The sequence below is a fragment of the Lolium rigidum genome, chromosome 2 (genome assembly GCF_022539505.1).
Source record: "Lolium rigidum isolate FL_2022 chromosome 2, APGP_CSIRO_Lrig_0.1, whole genome shotgun sequence".
NCBI classification, from domain to species: Eukaryota; Viridiplantae; Streptophyta; class Magnoliopsida; order Poales; family Poaceae; genus Lolium; species Lolium rigidum.
Window position 1 is genome coordinate 141,483,409 of NC_061509.1, and position 12,209 is coordinate 141,495,617.

A 12,209-nucleotide genomic window follows, 5' to 3' on the forward strand; every position below is an offset into this window, starting at 1 on the left:
GCTTGGTTTGGAGGACTAGGCGCGGCTAAGCCCCTCATCTCCGCGTGGTGCATGTGGTGGCGGTGGGGCATGTTGAGATCTTCAACCTGCTCTTGGGAGCCGACGAGCAACGAAGTGGGTGCCATCGTTCTGCCTAATAAAGGCGGCGGTTCTAGGGTTCCTCTCGCACCAAGATGAAGATCCGTTGGATGGTTGTCCTCCTTGATCTGGCGAGAGTGTCGAGTTCCAGAAGGCACCGTCAGCGAATTCTCTTGGGAGCCTCATGTCTTGAAATTGCAGGATAAGATGGGATTTGATCACGTGCACCCATGTTTTTTCCCCAACCGTTTGCTTTCAGGAGGAAGCGGCGTGAAGCTCTGCTATATGTTGCCATCATTTGACATATCTTTTTCGTTCCATGGTAAGTCAAAGGTGGAGAATGACATGAAAGCCGAGATCTGATGACTAGTAATGGTGGTATGAGACTTTGCGATGATGAAGAACTTGGCGATTGGGGCTTTGTAGCAGCGCCATGTAAGTGGGGGTGACATTACATGAGAAGTTTAAAGTCTTAACTTTTAGAGTAAAAAATCTAAGGTTCGGCTTTAATTGGTTGTGTCTGGCAATGGCCTTATTGAAGGTTTTATTTTTAGAGCGGGGACTTTCTTCATAGAAAAAATCTAAGATCTATGATCGAACGACAACGATGCTTGTCCACTATATCATTGGAGACGCCATAAGAGAAGTTGCGTTTGTGCTATTGGTACAAGAACTGGAACACCATAGCGAGACTTTTCATTTTAGCCTTTTATAACCGTTAGCAACCGCAGCGTCATTAGAATATTGTGTTGTTAGATAGGTTAGGTGTAATTAGTATATTACTTATATTAATATATATTTTATCGAAAAAGGTACATTGCATGAACAATGGTCCAGTGAAAACATATGAAGTAGATAATCACACAACTGAAAGATCTAGTGCTTGATCAGGAGCACATGGCAGACCAACTCGTCGAAGGTACGGTGAGCCGAACCGTCCGGTTGTGCAGCCATGATCGCCTTCTCACGCCATTCCTCCACTCAATTCCACATGGCCTTACCCTTCTCTCCCTTCATGAGTTCCGTGATAAGTCGGGAGACTTTGTTGCGCTAAACATTGTTGTCGATTTCCATGCCGACGCCCCACTCGTTACACGGGTAGGGGCAGTTGGTCTGCTGGTCCGCGAAGAAGGGCCAGCTGATGACCGGTACACCAGCGCAGATGCTCTCGAGCGCTGGGTTCTAGCTGCTATGCATCAAGAACGCGCCGACCGCCGGGTGGTTCAGCACTTCCTGCTACTAGGCACCAGGAAGCCATGAACCCGCGCTCCGGTGTCGTCACTAGGAATTCCAGGGGAAGCACCGCGGCATCGCCCTTGACGAGGTCACATCGGATGATCCAAATGAACTCCCCGCCGCTGTTGGCCAGCCCCCACGCGAACTCCACCAGATGCTCGTTAGTCATGACGACGATGCTCCCGAAGTTCACGTACACGACGACGTCGGGATCCTTGTCGTGGAGCCACTGCAGGAACTCCTCCTGCTCCTTCCACAGAGTGAGGCCGCTGACGATAGCCGTCGAGTGCGGCGTGGCGACAAGAGGGAGCAGGCCGAGCATGTCAACCTTGGGCAGGCCGAGGAGCGTCTCCATGGCGTCCACCACTTGGTCCTCGAGGTCGGCGAAGCTGTTGATGATCACGACGGACGTGCTGGTCGTGCGCTCCGTCTCCTTGATGGCATACCCCACCATGAACTCCTCTTAATTCTAGCAACTACCCCTTACCATTTGAACAAAACTAACCATTTCATGTTGGACCATTGATCATGTTTCAGATATATCTTTCCTCTATGCATGACTTTTTACCTTGCTTTCTTTGACTTCTACTTTTCCTTTGTAATGAAGGTAAACTCTCATAGAGAAATTAGTTACAAGAAGAGAATTATTAAACAACAAGATAAAAATGAAGTTCAACTTTGTCAAACATTTTGCCATGTTTTAAATGGTATCGGTTAATAGTCTTGCCCTCTAGTAACCATTATAAATCTTATTCATGGATCTTTCAATTATGTCATATGTTCTTGATACGTCTCCGACGTATCGATAATTTCTTATGTTCCATGCCACATTATTGATGTTATCTACATGTTTTATGCACACTTTATGTCATATTCGTGCATTTTCTGGAACTAACCTATTAACAAGGTGCCGAAGTGCCAGTTGTTGTTTTCTGCTGTTTTTGGTTTCAGAAATCCTAGTAACGAAATATTCTCGAAATTGGACGAAATCAACGCCCAGGGTCCTATTTTTCCACGAAGCTTCCAGAAGTCCGAAGAGGAGACGAAGAGGGGCCACGAGGGGCCACACCCTAGGGCGGCGCGGCCCCCCCTTGGCCGCGCGGCCCTGTGGTGTGGGTCCCCGTGCCGCCTCTTGACCTGCCCTTCCGCCTACAAATAGCCTCCGTGACGAAACCCCCAGTACCGAGAGCCACGATACGGAAAACCTTCCAGAGACGCCGCCGCCGCCGATCCCATCTCGGGGGATCCAGGAGATCGCCTCCGGCACCCTCGCCGGAGAGGGGATTCATCTCCCGGAGGACTCTACGCCGCCATGGTCGCCTCCGGAGTGATGTGTGAGTAGTCTACCCCTGGACTATGGGTCCATAGCAGTAGCTAGATGGTTGTCTTCTCCCCATTGTACTTCATTGTCGGATCTTGTGAGCTGCCTAACATGATCAAGATCATCTATCTGTAATTCTATATGTTGCGTTTGTTGGGATCCGATGAATAGAGAATACTTGTTATGTTGATTATCAAAGTTATATCTATGTGTTGTTTATGATCTTGCATGCTCTCCGTTACTAGTAGATGCTCGGCCAAGTAGATGCTTGTAACTCCAAGAGGGAGTATTTATGCTCGATAGTGGGTTCATGCCGCATTGACACCAGGACGATGTGACGAAAGTTCTAAGGTTGTGTTGTGTCTGTTGCCACTAGGGATAAAACATTGATGCTATGTCTAAGGATGTAGTTGTTGATTACATTACGCACCATACTTAATGCAATTGTCTGTTGCTTTGCAACTTAATACTGGAGGGGGTTCGGATGATAACCTGAAGGTGGACTTTTTAGGCATAGATACAGTTGGACGGCGGTCTATGTACTTTGTCGTAATGCCCAATTAAATCTCACTATACTCATCATGATATGTATGTGCATGGTCATGCCCTCTTTATTTGTCAATTGCCCAACTGTAATTTGTTCACCCAACATGCTTGTTTATCTTATGGGAGAGACACCTCTAGTGAACTGTGGACCCCGGTCCAATTCTCTTTCTTGAAATACAATCTACTTGCAATACTTGTTCTACTGTTTTCTGCAAACAATCATCTTCCACACAATACGGTTAATCCTTTGTTACAGCAAGCCGGTGAGATTGACAACCTCCACTGTTTCGTTGGGGCAAAGTACTTTGGTTGTGTTGTGCGGGTTCCACGTTGGCGCCGGAATCCCTGGTGTTGCGCCGCACTACATCCCGCCGCCATCAACCTTCAACGTGCTTCTTGGCTCCTACTGGTTCGATAACCTTGGTTTCATGCGAGGGAAACTTGCCGCTGTACGCATCACACCTTCCTCTTGGGGTTCCCAACGGACGCGTGTTGAACGCGTATCAAGCGGCTTTTACGGCGCCGTTGCCGGGGAGATCAAGACACGCTGCAAGGGAGTCTCCACTTCTCAATCTCTTTACTTTGTTTTTGTCTTGCTTAGTTTTATTTACTACTTTGTTTGCTGCACTAAATCAAAATACAAAAAAATTAGTTGCTAGTTTTACTTTATTTGCTATCTTGTTTGCTATATCAAAAACACAAAAAAAATTAGTTACTTGCATTTACTTTATCTAGTTTGCTTTATTTACTTGTTGCTAAAATGGCCAACCCTGAAAATACTAAGTTGTGTGACTTCACAACCACAAATAATAATGATTTCTTATGCACACCTATTGCTCCACCTGCTACTACAGCAGAATTCTTTGAAATTAAACCTGCTTTCTTGAATCTTGTTATGCGAGAGCAATTTTCGCAGTGTTAGTTCGATGATGCTGCTGCCCATCTCAATAATTTTGTTGAACTATGTGAAATGCAAAAATATAAAGATGTAGATGGTGACATTATAAAATTAAAATTGTTCCCTTTCTCATTAAGAGGAAGAGCTAAAGATTAGTTGCTATCTCTGCCTAAGAATAGTATTGATTCATGGACTAAATGCAAGGATGCTTTTATTGGTAGATATTATCCCCCTGCTAAAATTATATCTTTGAGGAGTAGCATAATGAATTTTAAACAATTAGATACTGAACATGTTGCTCAAGCTTGGGAAAGAATGAAATCTCTGGTTAAAAATTGCCCAACCCATGGATTGACTACTTGGATGATCATCCAAACCTTTTATGCGGGACTAAATTTTTCTTCACGGAATTTATTGGATTCAGCTGCTGGAGGTACCTTTATGTCCATCACTCTTGGTGAAGCAACAAAGCTTCTTGATAATATGATGATCAACTACTCTGAATGGCACACGGAAAGAGCTCCACGAGGTAAGAAGGTAAATTCTGTCGAAGAAACCTCTTCCTTGAGTGATAAGATTGATGCTATTATGTCTATGCTTGTGAATGATAGGACTAATATTGATCCTAATAATGTTCCGTTAGCATCATTGGTTGCTCAAAAAGAATATGTTGATGTGAATTTCATTAAAAATAACAATTACAATGATTCTAGGCCATATCCTGCTAATGGTAATTCTCATGGTAGATATGTTTCACCTAATGAAGAGAAGATGCTAGAAATTGAAAGATCCACTAAGAGCTTTATGCAATCACAATATGAGCAAAATAAATTGTTTACTAAAACAATGAATGAGCAATCTACCTTGTTGAAGAATATAGGGAATCAACTTGAAAATCTGAATAGGGAGATCTCGGGGTTGCAAACTAAACTTGCTAATGCTGAAAACCGAATCTCATTCATGTCTGCATCACAATCTTCTTTAATTAATAAAATGACTGCTAAACCTGAGGATTTAGATGATAAAATTACTACTACAGCAAATGCCATCCAAGTTAGAATTAATGAGAATATAAGATTAATGGCTGAACTGCGTGCTAGGTGGGATAGAGAAGAAAATGAAAAACTAGCTAAAGAGAAGAATGTAGCTAAAGTTTGGACCATTACCACCACTAGTAATGCTAATGCTACACATGTTGCTGCACCTCCTACTAATAATAATAAAAGAATTGGTGTTAGCAATGTTTCCACTTCTAATGCAAAGCGCAGAAAGCTGCTGAAAGCTGCTAAAGCTACTGAAACTGCTCTGTGATAAAAGCTGCTGATTTTTTTTCCAACATTGGGGATGATGATCCCATTGCTTTAGATTATAATGGTTTGAATTTTGATGATTGCCACATCTCTGAAGTTATAAAGTTCTTGCAAAAACTTGCTAAAATTCCTAATGCTAGTGCTATAAATTTGGCTTTCACGCAACATATTACAAATACTCTCATAAAAGCTAGAGAAGAGAAACTAGAGCGCGGAGCCTCTATTCCTAGAAAGCTAGAGGATGGTTGGGAGCCCATCATTAAGATGAAGGTTAAAGATTTTGATTGTAATGCTTTGTGTGATCTTGGTGCAAGTATTTCTGTTATGCCTGAGAAAATTTATAATATGCTTGACTTGCCACCGCTGAAAAATTGTTATTTGGATGTTAATCTTGCTGATCATTCTACAAAGAAACCTTTGGGGAAAGTTGATAATGTTCGCATTACCGTTAACAATAACCTTGTCCCCGTTGATTTTGTTATCTTGGATATTGAATGCAATGCATCTTGTCCCATTATATTGGGAAGACCTTTTCTTCGAACTGTTGGTGCTATCATTGATATGAAGGAAGGTAATATAAAATATTAATTTCCTCTCAAGAAAGGTATGGAACACTTCCCTAGAAAGAGAATGAAGTCACCTTTTGATTCTATTATGAGAACAAATTATGATGTTGACATTTCGTCTCTTGATAATACTTGATACACACTTTCTGCGCCTAGCTGAAAGGCGTTAAAAAAGCGCTTATGGGAGACAACCCATGTTTTTACCTACAGTACTTTGTTTTTATTTTGTGTCTTGGAAGTTGTTTACTACTGTAGCAATCTCTCCTTATCTTAGTTTAGTGTTTATTGTGCCAAGTAAAGTCTTTGATAGAAAAGTAAGTACTAGATTTGGATTACTGCGCAGTTCCAGATTTCTTTGCTGTCACGAATCTGGGTCTACCTCCCTGTAGGTAGCTCAGAAAATTAAGCCAATTTACGTGCATGATCCTCAGATATGTACGCAACTTTCATTCAATTTGGGCATTTTCATTTGAGCAAGTCTGGTGCCATTTTAAAATTCGTCAATACGAACTGTTCTGTTTTGATAGATTCTGCCTTTTATTTCGCATTGCCTCTTTTGCTATGTTGGATGAATTTCTTTGATCCATTAATGTCCAGTAGCTTTATGCAATGTCCAGAAGTGTTAAGAATGATTGTGTCACCTCTGAATATGTTAATTTTTATTGTGCACTAACCCTCTAATGAGTTATTTCGAGTTTGGTGTGGAGGAAGTTTTCAAGGATCAAGAGAGGAGTATGGTGCAACATGATCAAGGAGAGTGAAAGCTCTAAGCTTGGGGATGCCCCGGTGGTTCACACCTGCATATATCAAGAAGACTCAAGCGTCTAAGCTTGGGGATGCCCAAGGCATCCCCTTCTTCATCGACAACATTATCAGGTTCCTCCCCTGAAACTATATTTTTATTCCATCACATCTTATGTGCTTTGCTTGGAGCGTCGGTTTGTTTTTGTTTTTTGTTTTGTTTGAATAAAATGGATCCTAGCATTCACTTTATGGGAGAGAGACACGCTCAGCTGTAGCATATGGACAAGTATGTCCTTGGTTTCTACTCATACTATTCATGGCGAAGTTTCTCCTTCGTTAAATTGTTATATGGTTGGAATTGGAAAATGATACATGTAGTAATTGCTATTAATGTCTTGGGTAATGTGATACTTGGCAATTGTTGTGCTCATGATTAAGCTCTTGCATCATATGCTTTGCACCCATTAATGAAGAAATACATAGAGCATGCTAAAATTTCGTTTGCATATTTGGTTTCTCTAAGGTCTAGATAATTTCTAGTATTGAGTTTGAACAACAAGAAAGACGGTGTAGAGTCTTATAATGTTTACAATATGTCTTTTATGTGAGTTTTGCTGCACCGGTTCATCCTTGTGTTTGTTTCAAATAAGCCTTGCTAGCCTAAACCTTGTATCGAGAGGGAATACTTCTCATGCATCCAAAATACTTGAGCCAACCACTATGCCATTTGTGTCCACCATACCTACCTACTACATGGTATTTTCCGCCATTCCAAAGTAAATTGCTTGAGTGCTACCTTTAAAATTTCATCATTCACCTTTGCAATATATAGCTCATGGGACAAATAGCTTAAAAACTATTGTGGTATTGAATATGTAATTATGCACTTTATCTCTTATTAAGTTGCTTGTTGTGCGATAACCATGTTCACTTGGGGACGCCATCAACTACTCTTTGTTGAATTTCATGTGAGTTGCTATGCATGTCAGTCTTGTACTGAAGTAAGAGAGATCTACCACCTTATGGTTAACCATGCATATTGTTAGAGAAGAACATTGGGCCGCTAACTAAAGCCATGATCCATGGTGGAAGTTTCAGTTTTGGACAAATATCCTCAATCTCAAATGAGAAAATTATTAATTGTTGTTACATGCTTATGCATAAAAGAGGAGTCCATTATCTGTTGTCTATGTTATCCCGGTATGGATATCTAAGTTGAGAATAATCAATAGCGAGAAATCCAATGCGAGCTTTCTCCTTAGACCTTTGTACAGGCGGCATAGAGGTACCCCTTTGTGACACTTGGTAAAAACATGTGCATTGTGATGATCCGGTAGTCCAAGCTAATTAGGACAAGGTGCGGGCACTATTAGTATACTATGCATGAGGCTTGCAACTTATAAGATATAATTTACATGATACATATGCTTTATTACTACCGTTGACAAAATTGTTTCATGTTTTCAAAATCAAAGCTCTAGCACAAATATAGCAATCGATGCTTTTCCTCTATGGAGGACCATTCTTTTACTTTCAATGTTGAGTCAGTTCACCTATTTCTCTCCACCTCAAGAAGCAAACACTTGTGTGAAGTGTGCATTGATTCCTACATACTTCCTTATTGCACTTATTATATTACTCTATGTTGACAATATCCATGAGATATACATGTTAAGAGTTGAAAGCAACTGCTGAAACTTAATCTTCTTTTGTGTTGCTTCAATGCCTTTACTTTGAATTATTGCTTTATGAGTTAACTCTTATGCAAGACTTATTGATGCTTGTCTTGAAGTGCTATTCGTGAAAAGTCTTTGCTTTATGATTCACTTGTTTACTCATGTCATATACATTGTTTTGATCGCTGCATTCACTACATATGCTTTACAAATAGTATGATCAAGGTTATGATGGCATGTCACTCCAGAAATTATCTGTGTTATCGTTTAACTGCTCGGGACGAGCAGAACTAAGCTTGGGGATGCTGATACGTCTCCGACGTATCGATAATTTCTTATGTTCCATGCCACATTATTGATGTTATCTACATGTTTTATGCACACTTTATGTCATATTCGTGCATTTTCTGGAACTAACCTATTAACAAGGTGCCGAAGTGCCGATTCTTTGTTTTCTGCTGTTTTTGGTTTCAGAAATCCTAGTAAGGAAATATTCTCAGAATTGGACGAAATCAACGCCCAGGGGCCTATTTTGCCACGAAGCTTCCAGAAGTCCGAAGACGAAACGAAGTGGGGCCACGGGGTGCCCAAACCCTAGGGCGGCGCGGCCCCCCTGGCCGCGCCGGCCTGTGGTGTGGGGCCCCCGTGCCCCCTCCTGACTTGCCCTTCCGCCTACTTAAAGCCTCCGTGACGAAACAACCGATGCGAGAGCCACGATACGGAAAACCTTCCGGAGACGCCGCCGCCGCCGATCCCATCTCGGGGGATCCGGGAGATCGCCTCCGGCACCCTGCCGGAGAGGGGATTCATCTCCCGGAGGACTCTACGCCGCCATGGTCGCCTCCGGAGTGATGTGTGAGTAGTCTACCCCTGGACTATGGGTCCATAGCAGTAGCTAGATGGTTGTCTTCTCCCCATTGTGCTTCATTGTCGGATCTTGTGAGCTGCCTAACATGATCAAGATCATCTATCCGTAATTCTATATGTTGCGTTTGTTGGGATCCGATGAATAGAGAATACTTGTTATGTTGATTATCAAAGTTATATCTATGTGTTGTTTATGATCTTGCATGCTCTCCGTTACTAGTAGATGCTCTGGCCAAGTAGATGCTTGTAACTCCAAGAGGGAGTATTTATGCTCGATAGTGGGTTCATGCCGCATTGACACACGGGACGAGTGACGAGAAAGTTCTAAGGTTGTGTTGTGCTTGTTGCCACTAGGGATAAAACATTGATGCTATGTCTAAGGATGTAGTTGTTGATTACATTACACACCATACTTAATGCAATTGTCTGTTGCTTTGCAACTTAATGCTGGAGGGGTTCGGATGATAACCTTGAAGGTGGACTTTTTAGGCATAGATGCGGTTGGATGGCGGTCTATGTACTTTGTCGTAATGCCCAATTAAATCTCACTATACTCATCATGATATGTATGTGCATGGTCATGCCCTCTTTATTTGTCAATTGCCCAACCGTAATTTGTTCACCCAACATGCTGTTTATCTTATGGGAGAGACACCTCTAGTGAGCTGTGGACCCCGGTCCAATTCTCTTTACTCGAAATACAATCTACTGCAATACTTGTTCTACTGTTTTCCGCAAACAATCATCTTCCACACAATACGGTTAATCCTTTGTTACAGCAAGCCGGTGAGATTGACAACCTCACTTTGTTTCGTTGGGGCAAAGTACTTTGGTTGTGTTGTGCGGGTTCCACGTTGGCGCCGGAATCCCTGGTGTTGCACCGCACTACATCCCGCCGCCATCAACCTTCAACGTGCTTCTTGGCTCCTACTGGTTCGATAACCTTGGTTTCATACTGAGGGAAACTTGCCGCTGTACGCATCACACCTTCCTCTTGGGGTTCCCAACGGACGCGTGTTGAACGCGTATCAGTTCTCAACCTTTGCGTTTCATTTTTCATGGCTAACCGAATGCTCTGGTGCCTACCTTTCATTCACTTTTCTACTGAGCATATGTATTGAAATATCCATGTTCCTCAGTTTACCCGTTGATTACTAGGAAGTACAAGAATATCTCATTCCCCCTTGTCATCATCTCTTCCTAACTATTTGTTCTACTAGACCACATCTCCATCCCAAATTCAAGGTATTTTCTTTTTCTTTTATTTATTAACATCACTTGCATGGATCTTTCCTTTGTTGCAAGTTTTATTTTACTAAAAAGTTATATGCTTTTCCAACATTCTCAAGTTAATTTCATTCAAGACAAGGTGTAATCGAAACTTCTAGATATGAGGTGCACATCTGCATGAGTGTTACCCATAAATATCCAAATAAAAGAATCATGGATGACACCATACTTTATGTTTCATTCAAAAACCACTTGACCAAAGATAGATGATAATGCTCTAAGAGCTTTCCAAACTATGATAAAATCGATAGCTACTAGATAAAAGCAAAATCAAACTAAAGATAATAACTACGAGCAATATGATAAACTAGAAAGCATAAAAGACATGATAAACTACCCTAATCTTGAGTGTTGATGTAGATCCTATTTTTCTTCTCCTTATCTTGCTTCTTTGGATCATGATGGATCTGAAGATCTTGGAGCACGCTCATCATGAGGTCATAAGCTTGCCAAAATTTCTAAGTATACTTGGCAAGATCTTCCCAAAAATTACCCTCCTTGCTAGGTTTCCACTCCGGGGTCGATCCTCTCTCCTTCTTCTTGGGGATAAGATGATCCACGCTCCTGGGAGATCCTTTGCTGGAATCATAGTATATTCCCTGTGACGAAGATTATCAACAAGATTTCTAGAAGCAAGACCGTTTATAGGAACTCTTTCGCTAGTCCTCATGCGAGCAATTCGCCTTATCTTAGGAGGCGACACCACCCTCACTACAACCATACATATAAGAGGTGGGTGAAGCTTCCCCTTGTATTAAACGTTGGTAATGTGCTTGTGATCTTCTCCTTCATCGTCGTTGTCTTCTTGTTCCTCCTCCTCCATCAGAGTAGTCCTTCCTCTTCCTCCTCCTCCTCCACATAGATGTGGGGCTGAGTACATCAAGCTCATCATCATCTTGCATGGAGGAGCATTGGTAGGAATCTCCCGAGGACATGGTGAAGGTTTTTGGTGGAGAGAGATCTGAAAGACTAGTGTTGAAAACAATGTTCGCTCGAAAAGACTCGATGCGAGATTAGATCGGCAGAGAGGGGTATATATTGATGGGTTTTAGGTCAAAACGAAGCGTTGGAGACGAAACAGAGGCGAAACAGACGTCGAAGGGGCAAAAGGCAGGTGGCGCGCCTAGCAAGGTACGGCGCGCCACTTGGACTCTTTTGCCCTTTGGGACTCTGTTTCACCCAAATCTTTCGTGGCGCTCTTATTTTTTTTAAATAATGACTTTCCTAAAAGTTGAAGATATTTCGAGATCGTTACTGTAAAGGTGAGAGGGAGATGGGATCTAGGGTTCCACCCCGAGTCACGCGGGGCGACCAAGAAGCGTTTTTTTCTTCTTCTGATTCTTATGGACCAGATTGGACACGTATAGATCAAAGGAGGCGGGAGATCCCGGGAAAATATCCCTGGGATGTTTTTTTTTGAACAAGCGTGGGATGTCCAACACTACCCTTTCACCAGTGAAACATGCAAGAATGATTTGGGCCTAATCAGGACATCCATTCCATCAAATGTGCTTCTTTCGGTTGTGAACGTATGGCAAATTGGCAACATACCACAATGAAAACCAGGTAAATTACATGAACAATCGTCCAGTGGAAACATATGAAGTAGACAATCAGGTACATTACATGGAAAAACGTCCAGTGGAAACATATGAAGTAGACAATCACAATCAAAAT

The 12,209-nt window shown here is 42.1% G+C and overlaps 1 pseudogene; it reads right to left on the reverse strand.

Moving 5' to 3' along the window:
- Positions 1-954: 954 nt before the first annotated feature.
- On the reverse strand, positions 955-1,837 carry LOC124690182 (annotated as a pseudogene).
- Positions 1,838-12,209: the final 10,372 nt, after the last annotated feature.